General features: G+C 44.1%; 1 protein-coding gene across 6 annotated transcripts in view; it reads right to left on the bottom strand.

Annotated features, from left to right (window-relative positions):
• The window catches only part of FGF1 (fibroblast growth factor 1), a 94,235-nt gene that overhangs the window by 34,925 nt on the left and 41,983 nt on the right, over positions 1-17,327 (bottom strand). The gene's annotated exons all lie outside the window — the stretch shown is intronic.

The raw sequence follows: 17,327 nt of genomic DNA, 5'->3' as shown, positions 1-17,327 counted from the left end.
GCCTGGCTTGAAACCTTCCATGGCTTTCCTTTTTGTGTGTGTGTGTGTGTGTGTGTGCTGGGGATCAAACTCAGGGCCTTGTGCATGCAAGGCAAGCAACTGAGCCATATCCCCAGCCCACAGCTTTTCATTTCTATAAAGTAAAATCCAAATTCTTATCACAGTCTCCAAGACCTTCATGACTGCCTGCTACATGTCAGTCACCCCATTCACTCCTGGATCCTTGAGCTCACTGCATCTTCTCCAGCTGACTTCCTACAGTGTGTTCCCTTTCCTGCAGCTTCCTTCCCAGAGGGTGGCCTCTGGCTGACACCTTTCAGATGGTGGCTGACACGCCTCCACATTGGAGGGCTTCCTGACCTCCCCCCCATTCTCTTTTGGAGCCTCCTGTGTCTTTCCTTCCCAAGGCTAACCACTGTTCGCTAATTAATTGATTAATTGCATATCCACCCACATGAGTGGCTGTTTGGTCTCTTCTCCTCTAGATGGTCAGCCTCTGGAGGGCTACAAAAGACATGTTTATTCAGCTCCTTCCCAGTCTTCACACAAGGGCCAGCACAGAGGACTGAATCAAATATGTGTTAAGTGAACGAGGGAGGGAAAGAATAAGTGAATAAATGAATTTTTCAGATTGCAAATTTGTGACCTAAGGATGCTGCCACACACTAAGGCATGTTCACGTCCCATTCTGATCTCTGTTGTCATGACCTTTGCTCTTCTAAAGCAAGCCTTTTTCCCCTAGATTATTTTTATAGAAAAAAGTGAAGCAAATATAGAGATAATTATTGATTCTCACTCATCAAGTCCCTGTTCCCTATCACCAACATCCTCCTGAGAGCCTGTTGCAAAATTCCTAGGAACCACAGGAAGTAAGTCCACTAACCACTTGAAATGCTCTTACAAAAATAGATGGGTTTCTTCCTGCGGAAGGGCCTCTTTCCTTAGAGCAAACATTGCAAAGAAATTTTATCTGTTTTTAGGCTCCTCCGCCTCCAATCAGATAAATCCCAGCAGGATTTATCTGGACAGACTCGGAATCCTGTTCTGAAATTGTCTCCCTTTGGCTGAGTTATCACTTGAACCAACTGCTCATTTTTTATTTCCATGCTATTGTTTTTACATTAAAATGATAAGATGGACTCAAATCAGGGCCTCGGGAACTACTGGGATATTCTAATGCACATTGATATTCCAGAAGGGTTTTCCTGTCCCCTAGAGGCCATAGCGTCCCTCAGACTGAAGTCTCAGGTGTGCTGTCTTCATCCTTTTGATCACTCCCTTCTTAAAAAATTTCTAACTTCTAACTTTTATTTAAATTACCAATGAGCAATTTTATTTACTTTTAATTTCCCCTTTTAAAGGAAGCTTCACCTCTCTAGGGCAATTGCAAAAACTTCCCGTAAGTAGAAGGCAGTCAGAAAGATAAACTTCATGAAAAGATGACCCTGTCACTGGCTTCTGGTCAGATGCCTCCCACCTCCTCCCGCCGGCTGAGCCCTTTGGCCTACAGAGAGGGCAGCAGTTCCTTTGGCTGAAAACATAATTGTCCTCACACAAAAGCTGTCTCCCTGAATAACCATAAAGATTTAAGGAGCCCTGACAGGGTTTCTCTGGACTTATCTTAGTGCTGTTCACAATCTCTCCTGTATCTTGGGGTGCCTGCCCCTTACTAGAGAAGCAAAGGACTGGTATTTAGGTCTGTTGCTTTACTGTTGTTATTATTTCAACAAGTAAGCAGTATGGATGCCAGTCTACTTAGGAACTCTTAAATATGAGGGAGTGTTAGAAAAATTAGGAATATAGATAAATCACCATAAAGTTTCTAAAGACTGTGTATGATCATTCTTTTTTCTTGTGATGGGAATTGAACCTAAGACCCTGTGCCAGGCAAATGCTGTACCACTGAGCTACACCTCACCTGCGTGACTGTGTATGATCATACATGCCAGCATTAACTTCTCTTTTTTGTTAATATGTAAGCAGTTTAGAAAATGAAAGAAATGTATACATTATATGTTTATATTATAAATGTACATTATATATTTGTTATAAAACAATTATAGAGAATCTAATTATTATTGATGCTCTTTTTTTTTTTTTTTTGATACCAGGGATTGAACTCAGCAGCACTCAACCACTAAGCCATATTCTCAGCCCTTTTTTGTATTCTATTTATAGACAGGGTCTCACTGAGTTGCTTGGGCTGAGGCTGGCTTTGAATTCATGATCCTCCTGCCTCAGCTTCCAGGGCCACTGGGATTATAGGGATGCGACACCACACCTAGTAATTGATGCTCTTTTATGGTCTGAATTTCTCAAAATGTTAGGAATGTTTTCCTCATGAAGCACGTGCACATCTTCATTTGTAAGGGGCTGCGTGGGATTTCATTATACCAACACGCTACACTGAGTTAACTAATCCTTGATTGTTGGACGTTTGGTTTGTTCATCATTTGTTCCCATTATCAACAAAATTGCTGGAGTCATCTTTGTGCATTATGTTATTATTTCCTAAGGGAGAATTTGTGGAAATGAAATTCCTGGGGAAAATCATGTCCATTTGATAAGGTTTTTAACTCAAACATTTCAGGAAGTTTCTACCTGTTATGGGCTTAATTTGTGCCCCTGGAAGTCAGGTGTGCCCAGGCCACTGGGGGCAGAATGCCTGATACAGTGTTGGTTGATGCAGGTTTGAAGGCGTCTTTTGCCCCAGACTCCCTGACCCTCCTCTGCAGTGCCCTCCTTTTCCCTCTCTGACATCTGTTGGAAGCTCATATCCTTACCTCTTTTTCCTTATCTTATTTTTTTCTTTCCAATTGACACATTATCTTACAAGGGGTACAGTGTGATAATTCAATACATGTACACAGCTCCTGCTCTCCTCCATGTGATGCTGGGGAATGGGACCGCTGGGCTTTTTCTAAAAACAGGCTGACTCTCCCCTTCTATGGAGGAGGGCAGACAGCCACTTTGGTTAGAGCCTTTCCTTTTAAGACTCTGCAACAGAGAGTGCTCAGTAATGAACCAGAACTGGATATCACTCACCAGATGTGCCCAGACTGATTGCTCATTGCCGCATAAAACTGTATAATTTATACTTTCCCTTTTGATTTTCTTATGCCTTTTCCATTTAATTATAAGCATCAGAAAGGCAGGGAGACAGACCATAATGGTTTAGACCAGAGATTTCAGAATGGGGAGACCTGGCTTCCAGTCTGGTTCTGCAGTAAGTTAGTGAGTGGCTTTGGCCAAGTTCCTTCATTTCCCTGGGTCTCATTTTTCTTGTCCAAGGAATTAAAATTATAATAATACCTTGCAGGGTGATTAGGAGGATTAAATGAGATAATGCATGCAAAACACCTAGCATATACTAAGGTCTCAGTACACTTGCGTTACCGTCACTGTCTTGCCCAATGCCATCTTTCTGTTGTACTTAACACAGGTAGAGTTCAGTGTCAACTGAAGTGAACAAAATAAACAAGACATGCCCCTTTGCTTCCTCCAGAGGTGATATATCAGCATTCATTTTCCTGCACATCCCAAGTCTGGTTTATTTGAAAAGGATTTCAGCACTGTGGTTAGAATCTCCAGGAGTAGACTGAAGCTTTCTACTGGAGCTACTTCTCGTGTCCTTGGCACAGGACAATCTGTGGCACTGGCACCCTGAGTTCACGCCCCCTGCATGCAAGAATCATGTCAGAGTCCCTGTCCCTGGGATTCCGACCTGCTGGGCTGAGCTGGGGCACCTGTGTGTCCAACAGGACTCCATAGGGAACCCTGAGGCACACCTGAGTGTGTCACCCCCAGGTCTGGGGGAACTTTTTCTGTCCCAAGTTAGAGGAAAGCACTTCAGCCCAGAAGGGAGGGACGAGCTTGATTATTTTCCTCCTTTTAGGGAGGTCACTGAAATATCTCCAAATCTACTCTCCTTGTTTTCTTTAAAAGCAACAGCTGGGGAACACTGCCCATTTTGATATGTTTATTTTTTCTCTTTCTTTCCATTACTCATATTTCCTTTACTGAATTATTGTTTGTTGCTACTAGGGGGAAGCAAGTAAAAACAGAGGGTGAGGCAAAATGAGGGAAGCTGCTTCTCAGTCTGCTCTGCAGCCATAGGTGAGGGAGGTGGGAGCAGCAGCCAATGCATCTGGGTTGCCTTTGGCTTGCTGGGGCTTTGCTTTGCTGATTATGGCAGTACCTGGTGGAGAGGCCCAGATTTCTCTGAGCTGAGCAAGAAACAGTTCTGAAGAATCAACTGGGACCTAATCACAGCACATAAACAGGAAATAAGTCGAACTCATGCCTCCAGGGTGAGGAAGGTCACAAGGCTGGGAATTGCTAGGGGGTAAGGTCCTATGAAGTTTTGTTTTCTCTCAGCCTCTTATTTGGTTTGATAAAGTTGCTCCCAACTGTTTACCCATCTGAATATTCATTCATTCACTTGACACATTTAATGAGAACTTAGTATGGGCCAGATAGGAGGAATGGATTAAAGAAGAAAGCAGAGGCAAAGAGGCCCTCTTGGAGTTTGAATTCTAGTGAGGAAGAAAGAGCCCCAAGAGGTGTTTCAAGATGGTGGAATAGAGAAGGTCGCTTTCCTGGCATGAAAGCAAGAAAGCAGACAGGCAGCTTCTCAGCAAGGTGGGTGAACAGAAAGCCCTATGCAAGGGATTCGGCGTGAACTCAGTGTTACAGTGGCAAAGTCCAGGGCACCATGGGGGGCAGGTAATAAGTGACCTACAGATGCCTGGGAGAGGGGAGGACATCCTGGAGGAAGGGGTGGTCATGTTGCTAGTGAGTAGAGAGAGAAAGGTAGCAGATAAAGGTGTACACAAAATTCCTGATTCCAAAAAGTGCATGTTTCACTTGGGGAACTGAAAAGTGCATCCTGGTTGAGGAGAGAAGGCTGTGGCTGGGGAAGCTGACAGCCGGATCACCCTAAGCCTGGCAGGCATTGAGCTGAAGGACTGTGGGAAACCACTGAACAATGCAGGCTATGGAGTGACATCCCTGGATTTGCATCTTAAGAATGTCACTCTGGCTGCTGAGTGGAATACAGGAGGCAGAAAAAGGGAAAGTACTTGCGATTGCCCAAGTCGGAGGCTGCAGACCTCAATGGAGTGGTATGTGTGGGTACGAGCCAGAGGTGGTGTCACTGTTCAGAGTGATGGCTCAGATATCCTGGAAGTATTGGCCTGGGAGCCTGCTCCAAGAGAGACTGCAGTATGTAGTCAGTGCATTGAATCAGGAGATGAGCTAAACTTGGATTTAAATAGTGTACCACCGAATACCAAGACATAGAATTCCCACACTGGGTAGTGCTACTTTGGGACTGTGGACTCATTGGTCTTCAGTAGCCAATTTGGAAATGAGGCACCATGACAAATCAGTAGATGACACATGTTGCTGGGGAGCCAGGGTTCCTCCACTGCCTTTCATGCCAGGTTGGGCACTCAGGGCTGCTCTCCATGCTTTGGCATCCTGTCCTCGACTCACCACCGGTGACTGGACAAACTGTCTCTCCATCAGCAGCAAGAGCATGTCCTCAAGAACTGAATCTCCTAGTCATGCTACTATAATTTACAAAGCCTAGAAGACAGTGTCATTTCTGAGTGGCTTAACCTGGGGGTGGGGCAGGGAGGAGGAATGGGACAGCTGGCTTTCCAGATGCCTCTGGACTTAGGCTTGTGTACGTTTTGCTGATGCCAGGGGAGATAGCTGAGACTGCCTGGTGGGCTTCATTCATTCATTCACTTTATAAATGGTCATTAGGAATCTTCCTTGTGCAGGGTGCCATGTGCACACCTGTAATACCAGCATCTCAGGAGGCTGAGGCAGGAGGATTGCAAGATCAAAGCTAGCCTCAGCAACTTTCAAAAAATGAGGGGGGCGGGTGCTGGGATGTTGCTCAGTGGTTAACCCCTGGCTTCAATCACTGGTACCAAAAAAAAAAAAAAAAAATCTACTTTGTTCTGATTCCATTCTCAAATGGTGAGCAAAGCCACAGAGCTTTTATTCTCTGTAATCTTACACTCTGGTGGCCCACCCTTCCTCCAAGCTCTTCTCAAATGGCCCAGGGGTTCCCTGGTATTGAATCCAGGGTTTGAGGACTAGTGACTTCAAATAAGAGGACTTCTAGATCTCAAATGTCCCAAGCTTGTTCTCACCTCTGGGTCTTTGAACTTGGTTTTCTCTTGGGCTGGCATCTACCAATGCTGTCATCTCTCCCATTGCCTCAGAGAGACAGGAAATTTCTCCCTCAGAGCAGGCCTCACGCTGTTTGCTCACCCATTTCCAGGCTCTACTCCCCCAGGACAAAGCCCCCGTGTATCTTATCCCAGTGTTCAGCACAGGCTGGGCGCCTGAGACGTGTTCAATAAATATGCTGACTCACACCATTGACTAAGAGCAACTCAAAATGAATTGACAACTTACATATAAGGCCTGAGGCTATAAAATAACTAGACGAAAACACAGGAGAAAGGCTTCTTGACATTGGTGCAGGCAATGATTTTTTTTGGATATAATCCCAAAAGTATAGGCAACAAAAACAAAAATAGACAAATGAGATTGTATCAAACTAAAAAGGCTTCTGTACAGGGGAAAAAAAAAAACAAGAAATAAAGAAAACAGAAAACAAAAACAAAAACAGCCAAAGAGTGAAGACACAACTCACAGAATGGGGGAAAATATTCGCAAACTATATACTGATAAGAGGTTAATATCCAAAATGTATAAGGAACTCAAACAAATCAGTGGTAAGAAAACAAATAAGTTAATAAAAATGGGCAAAAAAAAAACCCTGAAGAGACAATTCTAAAAAGAAGATATACAGAGAACCAACAGGTCTATGAAATAATGTTCAACATCACTAGTCACCAGGGAAATGCAAACTCAAACCACAATGAGATACCACCTCCACTTGTTAGAATAGATGTTTTTAAAAAAGACAAAAAAAATAATGAGTGCTGGGCTGGGGCTGTAGCTCTGTGGCCGAGCACTTGCCTCACATATGTGAAGCACTGGGCTTGATCCTCAGCACCACATAAAAATAAATACATAAAAAGATACTGTATCCATTTACAACTAAAATAAAAAATAAAAAAATATTAAGTGCTGATAAAGGTCTGGAGAAAAGGGAGCCTTTGTACACTGTTGCTCAGAAGGTAACCAAGTTCAATCATTTTGGAAAATAAAATGGAGTTTTTACAAACAAGAAGAGAACTACTATACAATCCAGCTATCCTACTACTGGATATATATCCAAGGGAATTGAAGTCGGTATCTTGAATGGATATCTGGCTCTCATGTTTACTACAGCATTATTCACAATAGCCCAGATAAGGAATCAACCTAGGTATTCACTGATGGAGGAATCAGTGAAGAAAATGTATCGGTCAAGAAAACTGTAGAACACTACGCAGCCTTAAAAAGAAGGAAATCCTGTCCTTTGCGACAGCACGGATGAATATAGAGGACATTATACTAAGTGGAAAAGCCAGAGATGGAAAGGCAAATACCACATGAGCTCACATATGGAATCTAAAAGAGCCAAACTTAATAGAATTGTGTAGAATGGTAGTTGCCAGGGCCTGGGGCTGGGGAGTAGAAATGGAAAGATGTTAATCAAGGGTATAATTTCAGTTAGAAAGAATCAATTCTGCAGGTCTATTGTATAGCATGGTTGTCATAGTTGATAATAATGTATTATATATTTGAAAATTGCTAACAAAGTAGATCTTCAATGTCCTCACCACATACACACATAATAACCATGTGAGATTAGGGGTATATTAATTAGGTTGACTGAGAAAGTCATTTCATGATGTATACCATGAATACATTTAATATTTTTGTCAATTATACTTTAATAAAGCTAAGAAAAAAAACATATTCACTGAAAGAAAAGATTATGGCAGAGAGGAATGATATTCTGCCCCATCCCATGTAGCACGTCAATTTTGCTGAAAAGACGTATGCTGGCTCAGGTCCCCTCCTGAACCAAGGCCCCATCAAATATACTAATTTTCCAATTATCCCACTGAACCAAAGTGTGAATATTTTTGACTAATTGAATCAATATGCAATTAATTCTATTTATTTTTTGAAGTCACTGACACCCTCCCAGTTCCCACAAAACCAAACTGGCCTAACAGAGAGATGAAAAGGTTGGGGGAAGAGACAAGATTTAACTAGACAATAATAATAATCACTAATTAATTAACTCAAAAAAATTTATTAAATGCTATCATTGAACAGGCTCTGAGAGCACAGGGGCAAATAATAAAAGCCAGCTTCCTGCTTTTGCTGTCTTTTTATTCCTATTACTCTTTTTTTTTCTTTTTCTTCCTTTTCATTTTCTCTCTCTTTTTTTTTCCAGTACTGAGGATTGATTCCATTGTTGCTCTACCACTGAGCTATATCCCCAGCCCTTTTTATTTTTAATTTTGAATCAGAGTAGCTAGGATTATAGGTATGCATCACTTCACCCAATGAGATATTACATTTTAGAAAGCAAACAGTTGAGTATGAAAATCTGGAATGGCCAGGTAAGGTGGCAAGAATCCTAACTTCTTGGGAAACTGAGGCAGGAGGATCCAAGTTTGGGGTCAACCTCAGTTAATTTAGGGACACCCTGTTGAAAGAAAGAAAGAAAGAGAAAGAAAGAAAAAAAGAAAAAAAGAGAAAGAAAGAAAGAAAGAAAGAAAGAAAGAAAGAAAGAAAGAAAGAAAGAAAGAAAGAAAGAAAGAAAAACTGAAATGGTTCAAAATGACCCTATCTCCTTTGAAATGAGGGGTGGCTGGAGGAGGACACTGCACCAGTAGCTGGAAGTGGTCAAAAAGAAGGGTGGGGCTCTCCAAGGGCATTTGAGCTGGGGCCTTTGAGGGTGAACAGGAGTTTGCCAAGGTGGGATCAGGGGCTGGTGCAGGCCATATGCATCTAAGCCTGTGTCAGTCAGGGGAGGAGGTTTTGTGATCCTCATGGGGAAGGAGCTGGAAGAAACAACAGCTGTTACCCTAGAGTGGGCAAGGCATTCAGGATGACCCACGGGTTGCGGGGGGCTGCAAGAGTTAACACAATCTTTTTATAGGACAAATGCTTCTCAGGGACCATTGCTGCCTCCATCCTGAACCTGTCCTGATCCCTACGAAGCCAAAATCCATTTCCTCCATGGCATCCTGTGCATGTTGGCTGTAGCTGTTTGTGGCAGCCTCTACATTCTACCCTGCAATTAGAGTTATTTGCATCCTCTGCTTGGGCTCCCTGATGACCCTTCAAGTCCTCAAGGGCAGGGATTAGGTCTGGGCACAGCTGTCCCGCTGTAGATATGCCCTCTGGCCATACACTTTTAGGTGCTCAGTGAATATTAATTGATGCTCATATCCTCAAAAAATGAGGATATCTGGCTATTACTTTGGAGACAAACCTTTTACAAAAAGAGAGAGTTTTGACGTGAGGGAAGGAAAAGATAATTTTGAACCACACTAGGTGGTTCATCCAACCAAGAACGTGGAATGCTTCAAAATTTGCCACTAGGGGTTGGCCAGGATAATAAAAGGAAGTTGTAGGAAGCAAAAAAAAAAAAGTTGGGGGGCAATGGGGATTAATTGCCTATATTTCTATGGGTCTTGATGGTGGTAAAATGCCATTGTGACTTATCTTGCTTTGTCCCTGCTACTCAAGGCTGTGAATGTCCAGGTCTGCTCTGAGATTTTTGCTATTTGGTTAGTTGGGTGATTTGGGGTTTGTTTGGATTTTCTTATCTTCTTATGTTTTCTATGGTATTTCTTTCTTTGTTTTTAAGAGAGTTTATTTTCTCCATATGCAGAATGTTTTGTCCTGAATAATCTAGACAGAGGCATCTAGAATGTATTTTCTCATTATTTAATGGATATTTTGAAGGTTTAATTAGTATTTAAACTGAAATTCATTTCAGATGGAAATATGAATCACTACTGAAGTTATAAAACTGGTTCTCACTGTGACAAGACGGTTGCTGTAAAAGTAAATGTAATTTTAAACCAAAACATATATAGCTAATGAAATCTAATTTATTTGCACTCTGTTAAGTACTTCACTTGTCTCTTGCTTAATCTATTGTAAAAGTGACCACAGTGTATATGCTGTTACTCCCGTTCTCATTCCTCAGGTACAAAACTGAGATCCTGAGAAATTAAGTGACTTCCAGGTTTAGGAGGTATTTTCGACATGCAAACTACTATCCGGCTTTTGTTTGCCCATGGAATATGTAACGAGAACCTTGTTAATTTCATGGAGCTAAAAAGTAGAACAAAAGGTGGCATTGGAGATGATTGACTTTTAAAATAGATATTTGTTTAAATGTTTATTCTCTTAAGTAAAAAGAAAATCCAGTGAAATGTGAACAACAAAACAGAAAAGCCAGAGGAAAGCAGACGTTGTTTTCTAGGAAGAACAAGTTCATGCACCTACCACAGTCAGAGGAGCCAGTCAGCCCTTGGCTTCCTGGGTCCCCTAGTAGATGCCCTGGACTGTGACATCTCACTTCAGGACAAGGAATGGTCTGGTGAGAGAAGGGTTACCAGCGGGCAGAGAAGGAAAGAAAGAGCCAGGTGCTCTGGTCCCTTGTTGGCTGTACCTAATTAACTGAAATCAAGTTCATTTTCTGGTTCCCTTGGACTGGAGGCAAAGTCCTTGTGGAGGCCTGCCTGAGGGGATAGTTTGTGGGGCCATTTCAAGGTCAGGAAACTCAGAGCCCAGCAGCTTTGTTTGCATCAGCAAATCCAGCTGCATCTTGCAAGCACCGGATGGGCCTCAACTCCCAACATAAAACAGATGTCTGGGCTACAAAGAAGGAACACACAGGACTTCTGATCTGGAGGACTTTGTCTTAATGGTTTGGAAAAAGGACAGAAGGTAGGTGGCACACAGTTATGCCAAGTTATGCAGCAGCAGCAGCAGCAGAGGGGGGAACAGACCTGGCTTTGTGTTGGCCTGGGCACGTGGGCTCCACGAGGAGGTGCTTGGAATGACTTAGGGAAGGCCACGTGGAATCCCTGCCTGCACTGCCTTTGGCTGGGCTGTGGGAAGAGGTGGGGTCCCCTAAGCCAGTGAAGGGGAAAAGGGATCACAATGGACATTCCATTTGGAGCTTAGCCCTAGACACCGGTCTTCTGCTTTTTGTCAGCTAATATTACTGAATGTGATGCATATCATAGGTTGTGTTGTAAATCTCTCCTAATAAGTAAATGGTTGCTTGATTAGGTTAATCATGCTACACATCTTTCAAGCAATGCTTACCAGCTAGAAGTATTCATAAATAATGAAAAACCAAATCCTGCCAAGTGCAGTTGCTGTAATCCCAGCAATTTAAGAGGTTGAAGCAGGAGAATCATGAGTTCAAAGCCAGCCTCAGCAATTTAGCAAGGCCCTAGGCAATTTAGCAAGACCCTATCTCAAAATAATAAATAAAAAGGGCTGGGGATGTGGCTCAGTGGTTGAGCATTCCTGAGTTCAATCCCTGGTATCAAAATAAAACAAAACAAAAACAAACTCCCAAATCCTAATTAAACGACATGCACCTTCCCACGCACAGTATCCAGGGCACCCAGAAAGCCCCCATGGCTTCTGTCCACTCATTCAAATGGATCAGTTTGTTTCTATATCACGATGTATTCTACTAATTGAGATTCATTTAGTAGATTTGCAAACTAAAATATTGTAGGACAATTCTTAAAGAAAAGAACTCAACAGTTACAATAACAATTTAAGATACTAAGAACTGTGATTTTGAAAGGCGATATCAACATATATGCATCAGGAAAAGAGACTAAAAATTACACACACACGCACATGCACACACACACCATAAGGACTACCATACACCCTCCAAGATATGACAGCTACCATCGTTGGATGGTAAACTTAAATTTGTTTTTTGTTTTCTTCTTTTTATTTCCTAATATTTTATGAAGAACATGTATTTTTATATAATCAGAGAAGTTTTATTTAAATAATAAATTTTAAAATACTATATATACTCCTTGCTGTAGTCTGGGAGTTAATACTTTAATTTACTGCTTTTACAAGGCTTTCTTAAGGAAAACAAGGCTTTTCCCCTCAGATAAGATTTGGAATTTCTCAGTAGAGAACAAAAACTGTCCTTAAGATTCCAATGGTACCCATGAGAGAGGGGACAGCTAAGGATAAGGCTTCTGATCCCCTTTTATGAACTCAGTGTAGAAAAGAGTGTTTTCGCCCTCTCAGTGACCATTTTTCTTCATCTGACCCTCGCCCTGTCCTGTCTGTCGATAGGCTCCTCATTACAATAAAGCAGATTTACATTGCTAACCAAGGTTTGCTAACCACAGGACTGCAGCCAAGTCACTTAACATCTTTGTGCCTCAGTCTGCTCATCTGTAAACTGACAGGCTTATGATGAGGAAGAGATGAAATGCCCCATGTGAGCTCATGGTAGTAGCAAAGCCTGAAAGGCTAGCTCTTATCATCATCCTGCTGACATGTCCCCAGCAGTCATTGTTTCTAATCAGCACGTGAAGGACATTTCTCTGATTTACCTGGGCCCTGTAATCTCCAGATGTGTGGTGAGACTCTCCTTTGGCCCCAGGAGAAAAAAAGGAAGAAGCTCCTGCTTACCTGGCTGGTCTCCTGCAGAGGTGGCAAAGCCTTTGGTGGAGTAGTGAATTTCACTCCCAAGAAGCCCCAGGAGACTGCTGCACCAGGGCTGGCTGGCCTCAGTAATCCCGAGCTCTCTATAAGCTGTTCCTCTTGGCTACTCTGACTCAGAATGTCTTACGTCATCCTGAGACAGGGTTCTCCTCCCCACCTTCCCAATTTCTACCTGCTGTTCTGGACATTTGTCATCCTCTTTGCGCAGCATCTGAAGCCACACCCCACATATTTGAGAGTTACCCACTCCGCCTATCTCCCCCTCACTCCCCACACAGACAGACACACACACACGCACACACACACACACACACACACACACACACATCATTCATGCTGAGTGATTTGTGGCCACCAGACCTTCCCAGTGACTCTGCGAGCCACATGGCATTCTCTAACTTTCAGGAGTCCGTTTCAGTTGCTTACAGTGAAGAAACCCAGCCAGCTCCTCCTTGGCCTTCCTACCTGTGTGGCCTAAGTCCTCTGGCTGGTGGTTCCTAACACTCCCTGGGTTTCCATTTCATATCGTTTATTTATTGTTTGTGACATGTTATTATTAGTGTCTGCTTGTTCCCCTAGACTGTTAGCTTCGTGAGGACAAGAACTCAGGCTGTGTCGTCCTGGGCAGGATCTCCACCGCAGAGCAGACTGCCTGGCACACAGCAAGCCCTCAACAAGTGCCAAATGAACAAACAAGTCAAGACCTTAGCACACACCAGGGGACCAGAGCAAGACAGTAGTTTCCTGTGGAAAACCAGCGAACTAGCCAGCTTTCTGATATCCTGGCTCAGCTCCTACTGGGATCCCGGGGGGGGGGGGGGGGGGGGGGACCAGATTTCCTTTAAGATCGGGCCGGGGAGAAGCTCTTTTAGCAGCATTCCGTGCTGTTGGCCACAAGTGGGTGAGTGATCCCCCAGGCAGAGGTTAGTGTTAAATCCTGGCTTCTCATGCAGTCATCTCCTGGAGCTCCCGCTTAAAATGGAAAGTGGCATTACTCATGGCAAAGGGCAGACAATATAAAAACATTTAGGTGGGGCCCGACACAATGGGGTGAGTATTCCCTGGTGATGGAAGAGTGCCTCTGCCCTGAGCACTCACAGCCCTGGCAAGCAGCTCACTCAGAGCTGGGCTTCTGAGCTGCACTTCCAACTTAGCTCATCACCCTGGATCTTTGAGGTGTCCTGAGACATTTCATTCTTCGGCCTGCAGCAGGCCTGGTGGAAGGACTGACCCTGAATCCATTGATATCCGAAGACGCAGAACCTGGTCTCTGGCATTCAACAGAACTGGGTCAAAATCCCAAATTCTTAGAGTTATCAGTTCTGTGACGCTGAGAAATTTGCTTAATCTCTCTGATCCCCAAGTTCCTCGTTGTAAAATGAGTAAAATAATAATACCTACTGCATGGTCATCAGGATAAGTAAACAAGACAATTTGCACAAAGCCCTTATCCCAGTGCCTGGCACATTTCCAACACTCAATAAGCAACACTGCAGTTATGGACTCTGCTCTTTTCTCTCTGCCTTCAGTAACCCCCATTATAACCCACCCTTTATGTTTTCCTTTCTTTGTTCGTTTCACTTAGCCTCCAACCCTTACTTGGTCCAGGAATCTTCTTTTGCCTCTCCCGCTCTCCTGAGCTCAGGTCACACCCCAGCTCTCTGGATGGTCACTATTCATTTCTAATTGTCTCCATTCACTTTGTCTGTCAGCTTGCTTACCAAGACTCCCCCACTTGATATCTGACCCTGTCATCGTTTTTATTTTTAATTTCTTTTTTTAGATGTAGGTGGACACAATACCTTTATTTATTTATATGTGGTGCTGAGGATCAAACCCAGTGCCTCACATGTGCTAGGCAAGCACTCCACCACTGAGCCACCACCCCAGCCCTGACCCTGTCATTATTTCTTCCGCTCTTCCGCATCCGTGATCTGATACCCCATGAAGCAAAATGTGTGTTAGAATAAATCAATCCAATCTTAATGAAGCCTTATAGGTTGGGCATCGATCTAAAACAAATGGGGCTCAACACCAGGATCCAGTGCTCTAGCACAAATGCCTGAATCCACAGAAAGCAAAGGGCCCAAAGTCCAGGCTTATAAAACCTGATGGTGGGGTGACAGAGTGACAATGAAAACCCTGCATATGAAGTTTTTTTCCCCCCCTTAGGAAAGAACATACACTACCGACTTTCTAAAGACAGGCTTCTGTAGTGAGCACATGAATTATGCAGGGAGAAGTAGGTGAGTCGAGACTGAGCACTGTGCTCGGTGGTTCTACACCAAAGAACCACACACAGCCACTACCAGTTCCTCTAGGGTTTAGAAAACCTTCCACCTTTGACTACCTGGGACTAGATTAGCCTTTCAGTCATCACAGATCATATCCCAATCCTTCCCTTATCCAACATTTAATGTGTAGCTTTCTCTGTGCCTAGCACACTTCTGCATACCATGCAAGATATTGTAAAAATAAAATACATAAATAGGCAGGTGGTTGTGAGCCCTGCACTCCAGGAATTGAGCAGCCAGCACAGGAGTTAATGCATGAAAATAGCTCTCCTGGGGTGAAGAAAATATGACAAGCATCACAAACAAGACAAGCCCCCCGACACAAGGAACAAATCACTTAGGATGGAGATTTGGGAAGAAGGGGTCATGATTAGGGTCTCAAAAGGCCAAGACTGGCAAGTGCCCTGGGCAGAGGACACACCTAGGCAACGTACAGAGTTGGGGAAACTTAGAGCCAGAATTGGAAGATTCCACTGGGAATCCAGCATATCTCAATCCATGGGCGAGAGGGGTAAACCTGGGAAAATCATATGTAGTCAGGTCTTACATCGCACCCCTGCTGAACATTTCCATTGGATGTCCACTGCTCATCTTAAAATTATTATGGCCCAAACAGACCTGTTGATTCCCCTCTTTCCAACTCCCCAGATGTTCCTTCCTAAATATTTCAAATCTTATAAATATTCCCAGTGCCTTAGCCCCCCAAATAAAATCAGTTTTCTCTCTCCCTCTCCTTCACCTACCCTAATCCATTTCTCAGCGAATTCATTAGTTCTAGCTTCAAAATAGATCCCCAACCTGGCCTGTTCTTCCCTCTGCATCACTACAGCCATGTTCCCAGTCACTGTCATTTCTTACCTGCCTCCTGGCTTCAGTCCCTGCCCCTCTCCCTGCTGGGTGGGAGTGTGAAGGCCATTTAAATGGAAAGGTCACAGTTCTCTTATCATGAGAAATATGAGACACGAAGATGTTCAGAAATAACTTCCAGCGTGGAAGGGCTGTAGAAATAGAAATACTAGCCGTGGGTATGGCGGTTCTGAGCTGCTCTGGAGAGTGCTGATTGGAGGCTGGGGTTGTGGCTCAGTGGTTGAGCACTGGCCTAGCATGTGTGAGGCACTAGGTCTGATCCTCAGCACCACATAAAAATAAATAAACAAAATAAAGGTATCCTGTCTATTTGTAATTCAAAATATTAAAAATGAAGAGTGCTGATTGGTTATTTATGGCACTTCCTGGCTGGGTTGTCCCAGTCTATGCTATGATGGCCCTGTGAGACCATGACACTGATGGCCCCATTGGAGGGAACAGAAGTGCCCCAGGGTTCCTCATGCATCTTCCCACATTTCCTGTACCTCTTTAGGGCCCTGCCTGCCCTCAGCCAGCCGGTCAGCACATGCTGCCCAGGCATGTGTCACAGCACAGACACCCCAGGAGTGCCCGGGTCCAGAGGAGTGGCCACCTTGGCAGCCGGCTGTGGCCCTTTGTCATGGCCCCGTCACAGCACACACACACGTGTCTGCGACAGCCCCGTCAGGCAGCCTCATCCTGGGCACCTCGGCTCACTCCCTGTCCCCTCCACTTCCTTCAGCCCTGCATTTCCAGACAGAGTCAAAAATGGGTTCACATCAAATACGATTTGTTTTGCTTCAGTGTAATTTTCCATTTATAGATGGCCTTCTCTCCGGAGGCTCAGGCCTCCTTCCTCCGTCTTGTTTTTTTTTTTTTTTTTCTGGGTATTCGGGATAAACTCTTGGTGGTTGTTTTTGAGTCCTGTGGTCAGCAGCCCCGCCGGTCATTCATTCAGAATGTCTCCAGAAAGCCAGTGGTTGCCTTGACAGGAGTTTATGCTAATTTCTGTGGTTTCTGAGATCTCTATAGGACTGTGCCCACAGAGCCAGTGTGAATTGTTAAAAAGTAACATTCAACCTGGCTGGGCAGGTCCTTGTCCCCAGGTGAGAATGACAAGGATCTTAATGACAACAGCAGCAGCCGACACCAGCAGCATAGTCCCGTGTGCTTTGCAGACAGGGACTATGAGGCAGGTTTTGTTCAGACCCCCCATTATACAGAGGAGGAAATGAGCACACAGGAGTGCAGGCCAAGGTCAACCAGACTCCCACGGGGGGTCTGACCCTGCTGACCTCATGGCCTGGCCACTTGCTCTCCTTTGCCAGCCTTGTGATCTAGCCATACCAGTGTTGCTTTGGTCCCTTGGATACACTATGGCCCTCCTGCTCCAGTTCCTCTGCATGTACCTTCCAGTGCCTGGACCTTGGTTCCACCAATTTACAGTGAATTCACCCTGAACCATCTTTCAGATCTTCTTTGAAGATGCTCTTCTGACCCCTCTCTCCCCACATACCC

Source organism: Spermophilus citellus (assembly GCF_964194105.1).
Source record: "Spermophilus citellus genome assembly, chromosome: 1".
Lineage (NCBI taxonomy): Eukaryota > Metazoa > Chordata > Mammalia > Rodentia > Sciuridae > Spermophilus > Spermophilus citellus.
This window is presented reverse-complemented; position numbering and strand designations above follow the sequence as displayed.